The sequence below is a fragment of the Protopterus annectens genome, chromosome 5.part0, assembly GCF_019279795.1.
Source record: "Protopterus annectens isolate FY-2018-M chromosome 5.part0, PAN1.0, whole genome shotgun sequence".
NCBI classification, from domain to species: domain Eukaryota; kingdom Metazoa; phylum Chordata; order Ceratodontiformes; family Protopteridae; genus Protopterus; species Protopterus annectens.
In genome coordinates this window covers 1360580148-1360599327 of record NC_056735.1, presented here as the reverse complement: position 1 = coordinate 1360599327, position 19180 = coordinate 1360580148, and the positions used below count along the sequence as shown (strand labels likewise).

General features: G+C 39.1%; 1 protein-coding gene and 1 non-coding gene across 6 annotated transcripts in view; both read left to right on the top strand.

The window, feature by feature from the left end:
* DLG2 (discs large MAGUK scaffold protein 2) overlaps positions 1-19180 on the top strand; it is a 4792098-nt gene that overhangs the window by 751489 nt on the left and 4021429 nt on the right. The window lies entirely within an intron of this gene.
* Positions 18525-18680, top strand: LOC122802976. Its single transcript, XR_006365039.1, has one exon. It is a non-coding gene; the product is annotated as a U1 spliceosomal RNA (small nuclear RNA).

The window sequence follows — 19180 nt, the reverse complement described above, 5'->3', positions numbered from 1 at the left end:
CTATTGCTAAACCAAACTGAGGTCTGTTTAGTATTATCCCTTTCACAGATTTGATTTCAACTATTGACAATGGTGTAGTTTTATCATTTTAAAAAGCTCTGCATACTGCTAATAGGTACATACTTGAATTTTTTTCTAAATGATCAGACTGATGACTTGTGATGTTTCTTGGATGGGAAATATCACAACGTTTTTAATGCAGTTTGAAATAGCTGAGTGTTTGTGGCACAATGTAATGTAGTACAAGGCAGAGCATATTTAATTTTAGCAATTAAGACATTCCTTACTAGTGACAGTATGGAGTCAAGTGCTGCACTTTAAGTTCATAATTATATAATAAGCTAATGCCCACCAGAGCTTTTATAACCCTATTCATGCATTTCAATCTAATTGCGTTCCTATGTATCGTGGGCATTTATTAGGAGGGGTATGGTAGTTATGGCATTATTGTCTGCTTCCATCTGTCATAGACAAGGGGGCCAGACCCATGGTAAATTTTGGACTTCCCATCCATTAGTCAAGGTTATACTTTAACAGGGTTAGAAATGGACTCTGCTTCACATGGATGGGAAGTCTGCTCCAGAGCATGGAATCCTCAGAGACAAATATCTGTCTCACCAACATGTCTTATTTATGTCACAAGCAAATTTAAATCCATATGTCTAGCGGTTCTGATGTTCTTCACTTTGCAGATGTGCAAAAGATCTGAGAATGCCTTGTATGCCAGGCAAAAATCACATCTCAGTAACCTGCAGGAGACAGAGGATAGAGACAGGGCTTTAAGGTGATCCATATATAGGACAATGTGTTTATACACTGGATTCTTCTGGTGAGGAATGTTTGTAGGCATTGCAGCTGTTGCATATATTTGATCAGGTACATGTTGAAGTTGGCATTATACTCAATGATGGCTCTGATAAGGGCATAATAAAGCATCACTATGACTTCCTTGGACTTTGATGCCATGCCCTTACATATAAGTTGGGCAACATACCATGATTTTCTTAGTACCTTGTGAATTAGCATGCATTTTCTGAAGAACAACTAGTTTTTAACTCTAGTGATTGTCATTATTGATTTAGTGCAGTCTACCACCTTTTTCCCCAAATTGTCAGTTTTAGGAGGAACTATGAGGGAGAGAGCAACATTTGAGCCAAAATTAGAGATATCCTTGAAAATCAGAGACGGTTGAAAAATATAATTTACACTTCTTTCAGTGATCACATTCAGATTGCATACTAGTTTTTCAAATACCTTTGTTAGTGGAAAAAAGATTTCAAATAATTATTCTAACAGGTTTACTATAGGAAAGTTGAAAGTGCCTTGGTCGACTGGCACATGGTTGAAAGGCAGTTTCCCAGGTAGGCAGAATGTCAAACAAAAATCGATTGAGTTACACTACAGCGAACGGGTAGTATAGGTCGATCATTTTAGTTTGACATTGTGCAGGGAGGTCACACTTCAGTGAGGAACAGGGATTTAGCCCATTTCCTTACTATGGTACGATCTTGGAGTTGATATATTTAATGTACAGGGTGGTGGGGGGCAGAGTCCCCCACATGGGGGGTACTAGAAGTAATATACCATTGACTTTCGAGTTCAATGGTTCGTTAATGTGCATAGCAGGAAGTGAGTGATGTCACATCCTGCTATGTTGAATACATCGAACCATGGTGGTAAATGTATTCAGTTTCGCTTACGTTTACTTTTGAAATTTCGGATTCAGCATTTCGAGTTGACCTTTGTTATAGGTCGACCGAAGCTGATTCGAACTTTCAATAGTAAACCATTCTAACATTGTCTTGGCACAGTGGTAAATGAGGTGTATATTGAATGAGATCATTCCATTAGTGAATGACAATGTATACTATGGTCATTTTGTTTAAGATATATTCCTTATATGGAGAGGAGATGAGACCAACCTTCTTCATTTTGTAAAGTATTTGGAGATGACTATCACCTTTTTGGAGTTTGATGTTCATATGTCAAGAACAGAAATAAGTTTCCTTGATGTCAGAATCACTAGAGATGAAACAGGGTGTTTTAATACTACAGTTTACCACAAGGATTGCTGGAGAAATCACCTCTTGCATAGGACGAGTATGCATCCAGGACATATCTTTCCACAAATAGTAAAGGGACAATTTCTTCATGTATCAAGGTTTTGTACAGATACAGGAACTTATGAACATGAGAAACAAACCCTTTTACATAACTTTCACGAACGAGGCTATAGAAGTAGGGACACTCAGCTGCATACCATGGAGACACAAGGGCTTATGAATAAGAAAGGATGCCCCTTCTTTTCTGATAAGATGAACTCGCTTTTCTCACTTATCTAGAGGAAAATAGTTTTTTATTCAAGCATGTCCAAGGGTCAGCTCACAGTGTTCTCTCCTGTCTATCTGATGAATCTGGGCATTTTGAGGCAATGTAGAAATTGCCTCATGTACACAGACAACCCTCTCCTCCTACCACCCAACACTACAACCTGTGAGAGATGCACTTATCTAGCCAAACTGGAGGTAAAATTCTCTCCAACCAGGACTGAACTTGACAGTCAAGAGGAAAAGGTAAACATTTGCACCACACTGCACTCATCACATAGTCTCATTAAATCTACACCACCAAAATCCACACATAGTAACACAAAAACATTTGCGGAGGCTCTCAGTAATAATCTGTCTAAGCAACAGAGACCTCCAAAGCAGAAATGCAAGCAACCTCAAATCCCCAACACAACCCAAATGACACATAGCCCACAGACTCAGTGTGCCACTCAACCACAGCTAATAAGGCAAAACAACGTACCCAACACACTAGTCATATGTCACTCTATAGTCAGGCACTGATGTCCCACTCACCAGGCTAAACAAGGAGAAGGTTACTGTCAGCTGCCTGTCAAGTGCCAGGATTCGCCACATAACCCATGCACTCAGGTCACTCCACAACAAGTATAAATATGACTCTGACATTGTCCGTGTTGGTGTGAAGGACCTGAGATGTACCTCCCTGAACTACATGAAAAGAGACATGGAAGAGCTTTCCGATCTTGTAGCCCAGGCAGGTATGACCCTAGCCCTGAGTAGCATTTTGCCATCGCTCAGAATGATACCGCAGTACAAGGACAAAATGATTGACTTCAAAAATTGGCTAAGCTTCTGGTGTCATTCTAAGGGGATCCAGTATCTGTCTGCTTGGGATGACATGGCTGACAGACCACGATGCTTTGCCAGAGATGGCCTGAACCTGTTGCCCCTGGGATTCCGGATACTGGCTAAAGCTCTTGCCGCTCCTATAGTGCCTTTTTTAGGCAAGGTTCAAATGACAAATTCACCACCATAACAGGAACAGGTAAGCAAAAACAGAGGGTAATGCTACTCAATGCTAGAAGTGTAAATCTCAAAATGCACTCACTCGAGGCACTCCTTAAAATAGAGAACATCAATATCTGTGCAGTGACTGAGACATGGTTCAAGGCTCCAGAGAGCACCTCTGCACTACCAGGCTATAACCCATGCCACACTTTTCGGCCATGTAACCTGGACCAAAACACCAAAGGCAGAGGTGTGTCTATATTTATTAAGGATATCCACAACTCCAGGCTAGTTGCTTAGCATAATGCATCCGAGGTTATCCAAGTGCAACTAACTCTGGGCAAAACTGCAATCCAAATTGTAGCTTGCTGCAGATCCCCCATCATGCCCCAGGATTCCCACTCATCTTTTCTTGATGTACTGGGAAATATTATGGTTCAGCCAAACACCCTAATAATGGGTGACTTCAACTACCCCACCATTAACTGGAAAAACTACTCGTGTACCAACTCCTTAGCTCAACGCTTTCTGGAATTCATAAACTCCAATGCCCTGGATCAACTTATCCACATCCCCACTAGGGGAAACAATATCCTAGACCTAGTCATTACCAACATGAGTGACCAGTGTTCCACACCTGAAGTCAAGTCCTCATTGGTCCGATCCGACCATAAGCTAATCACCCTTGATATTCACATCCCGCCCCCATCCCCCCAGTAAGAAAACCATGGTAAAAAATTTCTCCAAAGCCAACTTCATGCTGCTTAAGACAGACGTGGTGAACTTCAGGACACCCATGCAGATGGACAATACATTTACAACTGCTGAATCCTACAGAAATGCACTCTATAAGCACTTACATGAGTGCATGGATCGTGCTATCCCAAACAGAACCAAGACGCTATCCTCCAAAAAAGGAAGCCAATCTTGTGTTCCCCTGCCATAAACAAACTGTACAACAGAAGGAAGAAATTGTTGCAAAAGAGTGTCAAATCCCATGAGTGGAGGAGCTCCCTGGTCAGCCTCACTAAGAAGCTGAGTTCCCTTATAAGATCCTCCAAAGCTAGCTACAAAAACAGAATCGGCACTGATTCTAAAGACAACCACAAAGCATTCTATAGCTATGTCAAGAATCTTGATGGCAACACCCATGAACATTACTGAACCAACTGATATTGCCAACATCCTGGCAGATAGGTTCAGTGCTAACTTTACCCCCCTCACTCCCTAAAGGGCCCATATCTATACAGGAAGAATGCAGAGTCCCTGTAATCACAACTACGCAGGTAAAAGCCGTACTCTCTAAAGCCAAAAACACAGCATCCATGGGAATGGGCAACATCCCAGGCTGCGTTTTACATAAACTTCAGAACGAACTGGGTCCCCACATAAGCACCATGTTCAATAATAGCCTAGCATCAGGCTTTGTGCCCACTGAATGGCACACAGCAACAGTTATCCCACTCCACAAAGGGGGAGCCACCACTGATCCCAGGAACTATCAACCTATTAGCCTGATGAGCCTGGTCTGCAAGGCAATGGAACGTATCATCATGGAACTCATAAACAAAAACATTGGTAACCTCCAAACTCTGGACCCCACCCAGTTCAAGTTTGTGAAAGACAGATCATGCCTCCTGAACCTGATCGACTTCTTTGAGTCAGTCACCAAAGCCGCAGATGAGGGTAAGGTGGTTCACACAGCCTATCTTGACCTCGCCAAGGCTTTCAACACCATCCCCCATTCTGGAATTATAGCTAAACTCACTAAACTAGGTATAAATCCCTAGATCACAAGATGGGTTGCCAAATGGCTCACTGACAGAACCCACACAGTAAAAGTTGCAGACTCCAAATCTGACCTCAAACCAGTGACAAGTGGAGTACCACAGGGTTCAGTCCTGGGACCTCTCCTGTTTGGTATCTACTTCTCTGATGTACAGGCTAACACAGAAGGCCTCTGGCTAACGAAGTTTCCAGATGACTGCAAACTAGGACCCATAGTCAAGTCCCCAAATGATGTGGACATCCTACAAAAGGGCCTCACTGAGACAGATGCCTGGTGTCAGAGCCATGGCCTCAAGCTCAATGCCAAAAAGTGCAGTGTCATCCCCTTTGGTAAAAACTCTGAACCCATGAACTACCACATAGGCAGCAATCTACTTAACACCAAATGTGTGATAAGAGACCTTGGGACCCAGGTGTACAGTAGACTCTCTTTTGATAGTCACATCACCACAGTAATCAAGAAGTCCTTCTAAGTGGCAAACCTCATCATAAAAGGGTTCTCATCCAGTAAAAAAGAGGTCATTGTTCCCCTTCTACTCGACACTCATTAGACCCATTATAGAGTAAAACGCGCCTTTTGGAATGTACCTCACAAGATATCTGCAGCAGCTGGAAAGGCCACAGAAGTACCTCACAAAGAGGTTTACTAGCCTCAAACAAATGCCCTACACTGACCATCTCAAAAAACTCCAGCTTTACTCCGTAGCATATCACTTACTCCAAGGTGATCTCTGCCTAACATATAAAGCTATGTCAAACTCAGAGCTGTTGGACATGCTACACCTAAAGAAATCCCAATCCCTCCGAGCTACATGCTCTAGGGAACTAAACCTTGTCACCAAAATAAACAGGACATGCTGGAGGGATAGATTCCTGTCCCAGAGACTTCCCATACTCTGGAACAGGCTACCCATCTATGTCAAGCAAAGTTCTTCATTAGCACTCTTCAAGAAAAATCTTGATGAGTGGATGGGAAATAGAAAATACACCCTGGGGATCACTTCTGTGTCTCTGATTGACATTGACATTGGAAAATAACTTTCTTGGGTCGCGTAAGCCAGGGAACCTTGTTGGCTAGGCTTACATAGGCCCTTGGGTCGATAGCCTAGTACCTACCTATGAACCTATGAATGTTCTGGATAACTGAAAATGTGAAGTAGAGAATCCTATCAGACATTTACTTACATACAGTTCTGATGTCTCCCAAATATGTAACATCATCAAGAAAAATTGGTCTATTCTAACTGCAGATGATAACTTCAAACATATAGTAGGTGAGACACCTCATTTTTGTTTCAAAGGCTGCATGAATCTTAACAGGCTGCTCTGTTACAAGAATGTGAATAGATCTTCCAATTTTCAGCCTTTAAGGAAAGGCACTTTTTCATGTGGAAGGTGGAAGGCTAGTAATTGCATTAATACCACTTATGAATTCACGCACTCCAATACTCACAAAAGATACTGGCTTAATAAATATGTTGATTGCAATACCAGGAATGTGGTTTACATTGCTATGTGTACCTGCTATTCTTGTTATTATATTGGCAAAAAAAATAAACCTTTCAAAGAACATATCCTTCGCCATATGAATAACATCAGAAACAAAGTCCAAAGCAATGCTCTCTCACAGCACATTATGTCCAGGCCTGACCATAGATTTTTGTTTATGCGGTTAGAAACTGTTACTGAAAGCTTAAGAGGAGGTGACATGTAACAGGACTGAAACTGAAGAAATTCAATGGATTGCAGTCTTAAGAGCAGATCGTCCACCTGGTTTAAATGGTATTATCCCTTAGAAATCAATTCTTAAGGGGCAGTGGCTCCTGAGATGGAAATGATTGGTTGCTAAATTAGGCAGTGTTATCTGCTTGATCATAGGTTGGATTTAAGGAGGTGGCTGCCCTATGGATGAGAATTGATTGGATGTTGACTTTGATAATAAGGAAATTACATTGTTACATTCTATGGATCTGAGAAAGGCCGGAAAGTTGACAGCACTTATCCTGAATCTTTGGAATGACTTTTAGTTTTTTAGTATTTCTTTTATTGATTTTATTTTTTTATTTAATAAATAGTTTTCTGGTTATGTGTTTTCTTCTTTGTTAGTGGAAAAAAATTCAAATTATTTGATATTATCTGCAGAAGGTTTCTTGGGCAGTCATATAATTAGTGGATTATTAAATGAATAAGGACAAATGTCATAGACAAAATCAGATTATAACATGACTACTAGTAGTTTACCTGTTTACTTGGTGGAAATTTATAGAAATAAATGGTGAAGTTACTTAAATTCTTTGTAAAGTTTTATAAGGTTTCTTGTCTGTTTAGAAGTGATTTCCTTGAAATAGAATGTTGGCAAAAGTTAGAAAGTAGGAGTGTTCTATTTTTGGGGGTGTGGGTGATAAAGTAGTTGAGACACTTGAGGACCAGCATTATTTTGGTTATTCAATTCTTTCAGAATGCTGAGTAGGAAGCATTTAAATCCAATATAAAAAGAAGGTTTTATGGATAGACATTACTGAAAATGTGTCTGTGGTTTGGGTAGATAAACCTTTCTAGAATAATCTTGGAGAAACTAATAAAGACAGTTGTGTTTTACTAAGAAACATAGTTTCAACAATGGTAGCTCAACTCCACATTATTTTTAACATCTTTGTAAGATTTTAATGTGGGTTAGTTTTGCAAGTCTTACAAGCTTGCTTTCATTGTCTCTTTGACACTTTGATTTAGTATGTGATCCACATACACTATCGTTCTCTCAGGAACCGGGCAACTCCTGGGAATAATGATTTCTGTTTGAGGAAACTGACTCATTAGATATAATAGGGCAATATAAGGATTTGTTTTGTTGTAGATTGAGTTCTATCTAAAGCTTGTATACATTTTCTAATTTAGATTCATTAATAGATCTGCTAATTAATCATTGCATTGGGGTTGGTTGTTTTGAATCATCATACCAACATGATGAGACAGTCTTCTCTCAGGTCATTGGGTAAGAAAGCTTGTTTGTGATATTTCTGAGAAATATTAGTGATAATTTGAATAAGTAGACATAAGTTGCCAGAAGAGGGCCTTGTTGTGATTGTTTTCTTTGGTATCTGTTTGAAAATACTTCTGTTTAACTGTGTGGAGTAAGTGCCAGTTGCTTTAATACTGAAATTGCCAAGTAATATTGTGCTGGGGAAATGCCATCAAATAACATCTTTCTATTAACCCATTAACACCTAACCTCAGTGGAATTTCATACATCCCGATACTTGCAGGAGTTCCTGACTGGACAGCTCTCACCTGAGCTAAATTACTGAGAAACTTACTTATAAACAGATGCGCACACCTTAAAAACTGCAAAAGACAAAAAAAAATTAAACTACAAAAGTTTTTTCAGCATACACTCATCTTCATAATAATGATATTACTATATCAACCAGAGGTAATGTTGATTTCACACTGAACGTACAATTAGATAATACAAATTTATTATCACAATCCTATCAATGTGACTTTTATTTGTACAAATGTGATATTCAATGTGCCACAAAGAATTTTTGTAGACGTCACTCTATTTTTCAGAAAGTTTGCATAATTATGTTTTGTATGCATGTTGCATATTCAATGGATTAATAAATATAAATATCTGCAAATCAGTGCTGGTTAGACACAAGCTCAGTGTAAATGCTGTACAGAATTATGTTTGCTTTCATTTAATATCATGGACTATCATATAAATACCTCCTAGATGAGGTTATAAATATAATATATAATTATAAACATATGGCATATATTCATAACATTTTAGGACAACAACTCACATGTTCTAAGAAAGTTAGTGTCCCATGTGGCTCTGGAGCTAATCCAGAGCAGTATGCTGACTAGGGGTATAAAATACTGTTCCACAATGTTTTCAAGTAGACACTGCTGAGATATTACTTAATTTCCTTGATAGTTGTAAACTATTGTTGTCAAATGTCTGGATCTTTTCTCCCCAGGCCTCTACTGGAAAGTACTTTTACAATGGTAATCAAAAACAAACTAAAATAAATAAAATATTTACAAAATATTATACTTATGCTTATATGCATATTTTATGGCTAAACCAGAAAATACCTGCATTCAGGAAGTAGCTGTACTGCATGATTCAGTGATATTCTTCCCAACAACCTAAAACCCCTTCTGGGTCAAGTTATTAACAGAAATATTAACACTGTATATATTCATAGGTAAAAAAAACACACTTTCTCAGCTGTTGACTACACCACTTGGTACAGGCAGCATTCCAGACCTGTGTACAAGGTTGTCCTGCATATTGTTGTTCCTCAGTTCTACAATGAGGATAATGCCTGAGATGTTTGCATAAAATATGGAACTATTAATAAATATATTTATTACTAATATGTACAAATGACTACTATGTGATAGATAAAAATCAATTAACTGTGAGCTGTTTCACAACATAATATAAACTTTCATATGATACCACAAAGTAGCACATGCATTTTTTATAGGGCAAACTAAGAATGCAAGTTTTCTCACACTTTCTAACAATGAATGAAAACAAATGACCATATCTCACTTATAAACCATACATTTTTTGTCTCGAGGAATTCTGGAATTTTTTGTGCTGAGTGGACTTAATCTAATACTGTTCTATATCACTTCCAAATGGACACTGCAAATGATATTAACATAAATAGTTGATATTTATGCATTTCCACATATTTTATTTGTAAACAAAAATACAAATAGTTGCAAAGTGGAGCTAGACACTATAGCTATCAAATCAGACTTCTTACTCTGTTATTTCGGGTGTCGCTTGTAACATTTCACTCTGCATTGTCTTATCTGCTTTACCATGTTATGGCTGAACAGGGTCTCTAGACCAGTCCATGACCCAGTTAACAAAGATTAAATACTTACAGAGAGAGAAAGAGAGAAAATGAGAAAGAGAGAGTGAATACACACACACACACACACACACACACACACACACACACACACACACACACACACACACGCACGCGCACACACACACACACACACACACACACACACACACACACACACACTAAGAATTTACATTTGTTGAAGAGAGGGAAGTTAAAGCAAAGTTGTAGAAGTACTTAAAAAAGTACAACACTTGTACACCACACAGTGAATTGTCATTGCAATGCATTGAAGGCTCTGAATTAGTAGCACTTTCTATGAATGATCCACTTCCATGATTTCAGAAAAGCTCTGTTATTTACACAAACCATAACACGTCATCTGAATAGTTGAATGGGTACACCTGCATTCTGAATCATACATCCCCTAATGTTCCATTACAGCAACGCAGCTTCTAAGAAATTAACACTCAAGCTGTTTGATTAAAGATGTCTACCCTAAAGGAATATTCTGATCTGTTAAACATTCAGTGACCCCTCCTCTCCCAACACACAAACACGTACACACCCAACCAAACCAAAAGCTTCTTTACTTCCCTTAAGGACTCCACTCGCAGAAATATATGAAAACGTCAGCAAACAAACAAGAAAAGGTCCAAACTGGCCAATACTATTTATTATAAAACGTTGCCTCTTTTGGGCGATACCCTTCTTCAGACAAATGTTACATATTCTAAAACAGCATCATATACAAGTAAAATGTTTGACAATTAAGTTTAAAATAACAAATCACTGATTACACTTTACCCACCTTCTTTTTAAGGCAGGTTTTAAAGGGACAGCATTATTTATTCCTAGTGGACTATCAGCTGCCAGTTGTATAATCCACTTTAACTCTGCAAATTCTGTATTATTTACAATATCACCCCCATTTCTTCCCATTTTTACAATTTGTAATACCATAAAGGAGAAAATGTGATGTGGGTGTATAGAAACATGTTTGTATAAAGCATTTCTTTCATCCTTAAGTATGATAGATGACAAATTATTCAAAATTTTTGTCTTTAACTTACAGTTAGTTTTCCCAACATAAAAACTAGGACATGATTTGCACTGCGCCAAATATATCACATTTTCTGTATGGCAGTTGGCATAAAACTCAAATATATATTTTTTATTGGTGGTGGGGTGCATAAAATAATTAACTCCATTTACAAAGGCACATGCCATGCATTGCCTGCAATTAAAAGTTCCCATCCTTACTTGCATAATGGGCAAATATGCTGGGCATTTATTATATGTACTTTGAACTAGTTCATGACACAAGTGATCTTTAAGGTTACTATTACGTTTAAAAGTGAATCTAGGAACTGCATCAATTTTGCCTCTCAGTCGGTCATCACTTCTAAAATTTTCCAGTCTTGTTTTATAATGGTACAAACACCTTATATATTATTACTATAACACAGCACTACTTTAGGTTTCTTATTATGGTACATATTCTTTCCTGTCTTATTCTGTGTTTGCATGCTTCTACCAGAATATCATAGTTTAGCTTTGTCTCGCCTATTTATTATTGCTGCTTCTTTACCTTTATGTAAATCCTCTCTACCATAACCCTTACTGGATAGATGCTCACACAAGGTGTCTAATTTTTGATGGAATACTTCTCTATCAATACATAAACGAGACACTCTATAACATTGTCCTTGAACATTATTTCTAAAACTGTGTTTGGGATTCATGCTGCTTGCATTCAACTAATGATTTTTCCAGCGTTCCTTTCTATATAATGTTGTATCTAATGCACCTTGCCTGTTCTTCATTATTTTTATATTCAGGAAGGAAATGGTGTCTAAACTATAACTTGTGGAAAATCTCAAGAAATCAGTTGTATTTTCCATATACTCTACAGATTTATTTAATTCTGCAACATCTTGTGCCCACAACAAAAGAATATCATCAACAAATCTAACATAAAAAGCTAATGATGCTTTCCAAGGATGGTTTTGTTCAGAAATATACTTTTGTCCCAGTAAGCTAGTACTTTTAGACTTAATGTTCAAGGACAATGTTATAGAGTGTCTTGTTTATGTACTGATAGAGAAGTATCCCATCAAGAATTAAACACCTTGTGTGAGCATATACCCAGTAAGGGTTATGGTAGAGAGGATTTACATAAAGGTAAAGAAGCAGCAATAATAAACAGGAGAGATAAAGCTAAACCGTGGTATTCAGGTAGAACTGTGCAAACACAGAATAAGACAGGGAAGAATATGTACCATAATAAGAAACCTAAAGTAGTGCTGTGTTATAGTAATAATATACAAGGTGTTTGTACCATTATAAAACAAAACTGGAAAATTTTAAGAAGTGATGACTGACTGAGAGGCAAAATTGATGCAGTTCCTAAATTCACTTTTAAACATAATAGTAACCTTAAAGATCTCTTGTGTCATGAACTAGTATAAAGTACTTATAATAAATGTCCAGCATATTTGCCTATTATGAAAGTAAGGATGGGAACGTTTCCTTGCAAACATTGCAAGGCATGTGCCTTTGTAAATGGAGTTAATTATTTTATACACCCCACCACTAACAAGAAATATGTATTTGAGCTTTATGTTGACTGTCATACAGAAAATGTGATATATTTGGCACAGTGAAAATCATGTCCTAGTTTTTATGTTGGGAAAACTAACTGTAAGTTAAAGACAAGAATTTTGAATAATTTGTCATCTATCAGACTTAAGGATGAAAGAAATGCTTTATACCAACATGTTTCTATGCACCCAGATCACATTTTCTCTTTTATGGTATTACAAATTGTAAAAATTGGAAGAAAGAGGGGGGGGTGATATTGTAAATAATACAGAATTTGCAGAGTTAAAGTGGATTATACAACTGGCAGCTGATAGTCCTTCAGGAATAAATAATGCTGTCCCTTTAAAACCTGCCTTAAAAAGAAGGCGGGCAAAATGTAAGCAGTGATTTGTTATTTTAAACTTAATTGCTTAATTGTCATACATTTTACTTGCATATAATGCTGTTTTAGAGTATGTGACATTTGTCTGAAGAAGGGTATCACCCGAAAGCGTTAACATTTTATAATAAATAGTATTGGCCAGTTTGGACTTTTTCTTGTTTGTTTGATGATGTTTCAGTACACAAGTATATACACACACACACACACACACACACACACACACACACACACACACACACACACACAAACCAAAACTCCCATATTATGTTAATACCACCCCTAAAATATTAAGATTTTAAGAACCTTCCTTTAGAAAGGAAGTGTGTGAATAAGTTTTGTAACCTCCAGTATTTACTAAAGTACATTTTTTATAATTTCAGCCATTCAGATGAAATGAGTATATCATTTAAAGTCACCACATGGAATTTATGTGGAATTTGAAGAAACACATCATATGCCTAAGGAATATGATGTCACTAAAGGGAATTTTTACAGAAAATGACACCATTACATAGAGTATTTATAGAAGGTGTAGCCATTATATAGAATATTTACAGAAGCTGATGCCACGACATGGAAGGCTTATTGAATCTGAAATCATCACTACATAGAATGCTTACAGAAGATGAGGTCACAACATAGAATGCTTACATAATCTAAAGTCAGTATATGGAATTCTTACAGAAGATAGCATCACTACATGGAATCTAATGGAATCGCAGGCACTACATGGAATATTTTCAGAATATCAAGTGACTAAATCAAATGCTTACAGAAAATGATCTGACTATTTAGAACACTTGCAGAAGCTGAAGTCACAACATGGAATGCTTATAGAAAATTAAATCACTACTTGAAATGCTTACAGAATCTGAAGTCACTATGTGGAATGCTCGCAGAATCCAAAGTAACTATTTGGAATGCTTACAGAATTTAAAGTCACTACACGGAATGCTTACAAAATCTGATGTGATTTCATGGATTGTTTATATAATTTAAAGTCACTACATGGAGAATCTGAAATCAGCCAGCTTACATTACCCAGTGAAAGCTGAATCTGTATCAGCATGCAATATTCAGTAATGAGAGTCTACACCTAAGTCTTAACTTTTCCTATATAAGTAGTAGTAATGTTCCAGTCATAATTTTTGGTTTGACATATACAGAGTAATGCACTCTAGCCATTACTTCCTGTGAGAATGACTGTATGTAATATCATTAAAAGGCCAGCAGAGTGGTGCTGTGATTACCATCATTGCTGCATAGCATGAGGTTCCAGTTCATTTCTTTGCTATGGAGCCATTTTTTCAGAATCTGCATGTTCCTTATGTGTACTTAAATGAGTCACTAAATACTACAATTTCCTCACATATCCCAAAGAGATGTAGTAGGTCAATCTGGTAGTCTAAATTGCCCACAGATTATGTGACACAAGAAAAATTTGGCAATCTATTCCATACCATGTTCATAGGTTCATAGGTTCATAGGTTCATACTAGACTGTCTGCCCTAGGGCATTTATAAGCCTAGCCAGAGTGTGTTTGGCTTTCGCCACCCATTTTAAATTAATTTTGCTATGTCCTTTTTTGAGGTTAGTATACTGTGCTTCTGTCTAACAGTGACACAGAAGTGATACCCGGGGTAAACCTACGATCTCCCATCCACTCATCAAGATTCCTCTTGAAGAGAGTCAATGAGGGACTCTGCCTAACCTGGACTGGGATTTTATTCCAGAGTGAAGGGAGCCTCTGGGTTATGAATCTGTCCCTCCAGCATGTCCTATTTATTTCAGTGCTGAGGTTCAAGTCTCTCGAGTGCGTAGCTCAATGGAATTTGGATTTTCTGAAGTGCAGCATGTCCATTAATTCCGGGTTGGACATGGCTTTATACGTCAGGCACAGATCGCCTCTGAGCAGGCGGTATGCCACTGAGTAGAGCTGGAGTTTCTTTAACCGGGCAGCATATGGCATCTGTTTGAGCCTTTTGATCCTCTTGGTGAGGTACTGTTGGGGTCTTTCCAGTTGCTGCAGGTGTCTGGTAAGGTACATCCCAAAAGGGGCATTGTCCTCAATTATGGGCCTGATGAGGGATGAGTAAAGAGGCACGATGACCTCCCCTGATCTAGATGTGAATCCCTTCATGATTAGGTGGGCTATATAAAATATTTTTCTAACCACTTTGGCCTCGTGGCTGTCAAATGAGAGATTGCTATCAGCTTGGGTCCCCAGGTCACTAATTACTTCTTCTGTACTTAATGGATTACAACCTATGTGGTAATTTGTGGGCACTTTGTTTTTGCCAAAGGGGATGACTATACACTTTTTGGCGTTTAGCTTGAGGCCATGGCTCTGGCACCAGTTGTCTGTTTCTATGAGGTCCTTTTGGAGGATGCTTCTGTCGGCTGGAGAGTCGATTATGGCGCCCAGTTTGCAGTCATCTGCGAACTTGGTAAGCTGCAGTCCTTCCATGTTGGCCTGTCCTGCGAGAAATATATACCAAACAAGAGAGGTCCCAGGACTGAGCCTTGTGGGACACCACTTGTAACTGGTTTGGAGTCTGACATGGCTCCAACAATTCTAACCATGTGGGTTCTGTCCTTGAGCCAGTTTGCAACCCATCTAGTGACATAGGGGTTTATATTTAAGCTGGTGAGCTTATCTATAATGCCCGAGTGGGGTATTGTATCGAAGGCTTTTGCGAGGTCCAGGTAGGCTCTGTGGACCACCTTCCCCTTGTCTATGGCCTTGGTGACTGTTTCAAGAAATCAACCAGGTTTAAGAGGCAGGATCTGCCCTTAACAAAGCCGAACTGGGTAGGATCCAGTGTCTGTAGGTCCCCAATATCTTTTTTTATGAGGTCCATGATGATTCTTTTCATAACTTTGCAGACCAAGCTAGTCAGGCTTATGGGGCGATAGTTTCCAGGATCCGTTGAGGCACCACCTTTGTGGAGAGGGACCACTGTTGCTGTATGCCACTCTTTGGGCACATATCCTGTAGTAAGGCTGAGATTGAACAGTAGTTTTATGTTTGGGTTTAGCTCTTCTTGGAGTTCATGTAGGACGCAGCCCGGGACACCATCTGGTCCCATTGATGCTGTGTTTTTGGCTTTGGAGAGGGTGGCTCTTACCTGAGCATCTGAGATGTCAGGGGGGCAGCACTCTGCTGGGATAGATATTTGCCCTTTTGGTGGGGGGGGGTTTGCGCTGAACCTGTCAGCTAGGATGTTGGCAATGTCTGTGGGTTTGGTGTATTTTTTGTCATTTTGGACTAATTCTGAGCATATTTGGGAATTCCCACCCAGGTTCCTAACATAACTAAAGAAAGCCTTGTGATTATCCTTAGTGTCCTGTGCAATTTTTCTCTCGAAGCTGGCCTTAGGCGATTTTATGAGTGCCTGTAGTTTTTTGCTAATACTGATCAGAGATGCCTTCCCTTTTTGGGATTTTGCTCTATCATGTGGTAGCTTCCTCCTTCTATTGTATAGTTTGTTTATGGCTGGGGTCCACCAGACAGGACGCCTGCCTTTGGAGGATTGGGTCTTGGTTTTATTTGGGATTGCATGATCCATGCATTCCTGAAGGTGTTCATAGAATGCGTTTATAAAGGATTCTGCGGTCTGGGCCGTATTTTCCACAGCCCCGGGGGCTTTGAAGGATTCCACCTCAGTTTTGAGGAGTGTGAAATTTGCTTTAGAGAAGTTTTTCACTGTGGTTTTCTGGGCAGGGGGTGGGGTCGGGATGTGAATATCCAGTGAGATTAGCTTATGGTCTGATCTTACCAGTGAGGGATACACTTCTGGTCTGGAGCATAGAGTCCCCATGTTGGTGATGATCAGGGCCAGTATGTTTTCCCCTCTTGTGGGAGTGGTAACAAGTTGTTCCATAGCATTTGAGTTTATAAATTCTAGGAACCTTTGGGCTAGGGTGTTGGAGCTAGAGTAATGCTCCCAGTCCATGTTTGGGTAGTTGAAGTCACCCAATATAATGGCGTTTGGAGAGACCTTCATATTTTCCAGTGCTCTCAGGAAGGCTGAGTGGGGTTCCTGGGTTTGGGAGGGTGGTCTGTAGCAGGCTATAAACTGGAAGGCAGTTTTACCCACTGTTAGTTGCACATGGATAGTCTCTGATGCTTCGTACTGTGCCACCAACCTGGACGTGTGGGTATCTTTGACGAATATTGATACTCCCCCTCCTTTTGTGGTTCGGTCCAAGTTTTGGGGCCAAAAAGCATGGTATGAGGTATAACCTAGTAGTGCTGCGGTGCTCTCGGGAGCCTTGAACCAGGTTTCTGTTACTGCACAGTGGATTGTGACTTCTGTTTATTGGGCCTTTACTGCACAGTGGATTGTGACTTCTGTTTATTGGGCCTTTTTAGAAGCTGGATTGATCAAAAGTGGATGGAATATAAGTGATGTAATGCTCATTCCATTGACCTGGTATAAAGTCTCATTAAATGTGTCAGTTTTTATTTATTTATTTATTTGTTTGTTTATTTATGTTTTTGTTTTTGTTGACTGTGAAAGTGAGACTGGGCAGTGTTCATTTTCATTGGAGGCCCGGAGACAAAAGCTCCACAAAAATACATGAATACATAATCATAGGTTTTGTATTCACACTTTATACAAGTATATTCAATATCAACAATTAAACAATTCTATAACATGAATTAACACTATATTTAAAGGACTGAGAACTGATATATTGAGAAATTATAGGTATTATAGTTAATACTGAGGATTTGAGGTACACAAGGTAGGAAGACAGATACAGGATGGACAGACAGGACATTGAAAAAAAAGTGGGTAGAGAAAGAAGTGCAACCAGGAATTAGGTGTTAAAGTATTGGGATGTATACAATGGGTGGGTAGGTGGAACCAGAAAGAGGGTTCAGGATGAAGAGGAAGTTTGAGTTCATGCAATGAAAAAAACAGGAGGAAGGCTTGCCTGGTGTCCACAGTGAGCACGGATCTACCCTATATGTACAATAACAGCAAACATAAAGTGTACCCCCTTGAATTTATTACCTGGAGTTGCAGTTAATGACAGATAGCTGGATCCTGGCAATTTTGTGAGGTTTTGAATTCATGAAATAGCAAAAGTCATTTATTTGAGTCCAGAGAGTCTGTAATGTTTTGTAAAGGAGGGACACACTGACATCATGCTATCGAGTAGTGCAGAGCTGTACCTCCTTGCAATGAGGGTTTAAGATACCATGTATAAACAGTGGTAACCTATGGTTGTGACCTATTTAAATGAGGCCTTATCTATCCAGGTGATCTATCTTACCTAGGAGACTTGCAAGAAATAATGAGTCACAGATATCCACACTATGCTAGCTATGTATAGGGCAGTACAAGAGTTAATGGCATCATTGCATCTATACCCTTTGCATTTCTGTGACTAAATGTGCACATGGTGAAACATGGCAGCTTTATCCTGCCTCATTGTCAATCAAGGTAAATAGTGTAGATGTGAGTATGTGTACAAATGTAAGTGACTGCATTTATCTGTGTCTGGGTACAGGGACAGTTTTTGAGTGGGTTCTATGATGGAATAACTGCAGGAGAATCCTGGATCAAGAAGGTGGTTTCCACCAGGGTGAGAATCTTCCATTGCACTTCAGTTGGGCTGGCTCCTGTGATCTCCCCAAATGTATGAAACTCAACTGCATCATTTCTGGTAGTTGGGAACTGTGTTCTCAGTGTCTGGTGGGCTGGCATACTGATTATGGTGTTTACCTCACAGATACAAGGCACAGGTTTTAATTCTTACCTTTGAGAGGACTTGGCTAGGCTTAAAATGGCCTGTGAAAGGCAACGAGCCAAGTATTTACCTATGAACCTATCAACCTTTAAATATTCTTGATTGCTTAGTATGAGTCATCATACTGTGTGTCTGTGTATATGTTGGATGACCACTACCTGATGTTGGTATGGATCTGATGATCTGGACTACAAATTTCAGTGGCACTGACTATTGTGCATGTCTGTCTGTGTTCATGTATCCATGTGCATTGGAGTGGCAGTGTCTGTGCAGATGTTTGCGTGTGTGCTTGTGTCTGTGTGTATTTGTGTGTGCATGTGCATGCATGTGTTTTCACTCTGCATGCATGTGTGTGTGTGTGTGTGTGTGTGTGTGTGTGTGTGTGTGTGTGTGTGTGTGCATATGCGCATGTGTATGTGTGTGCAAACGCACATGTCTGTGTCCGC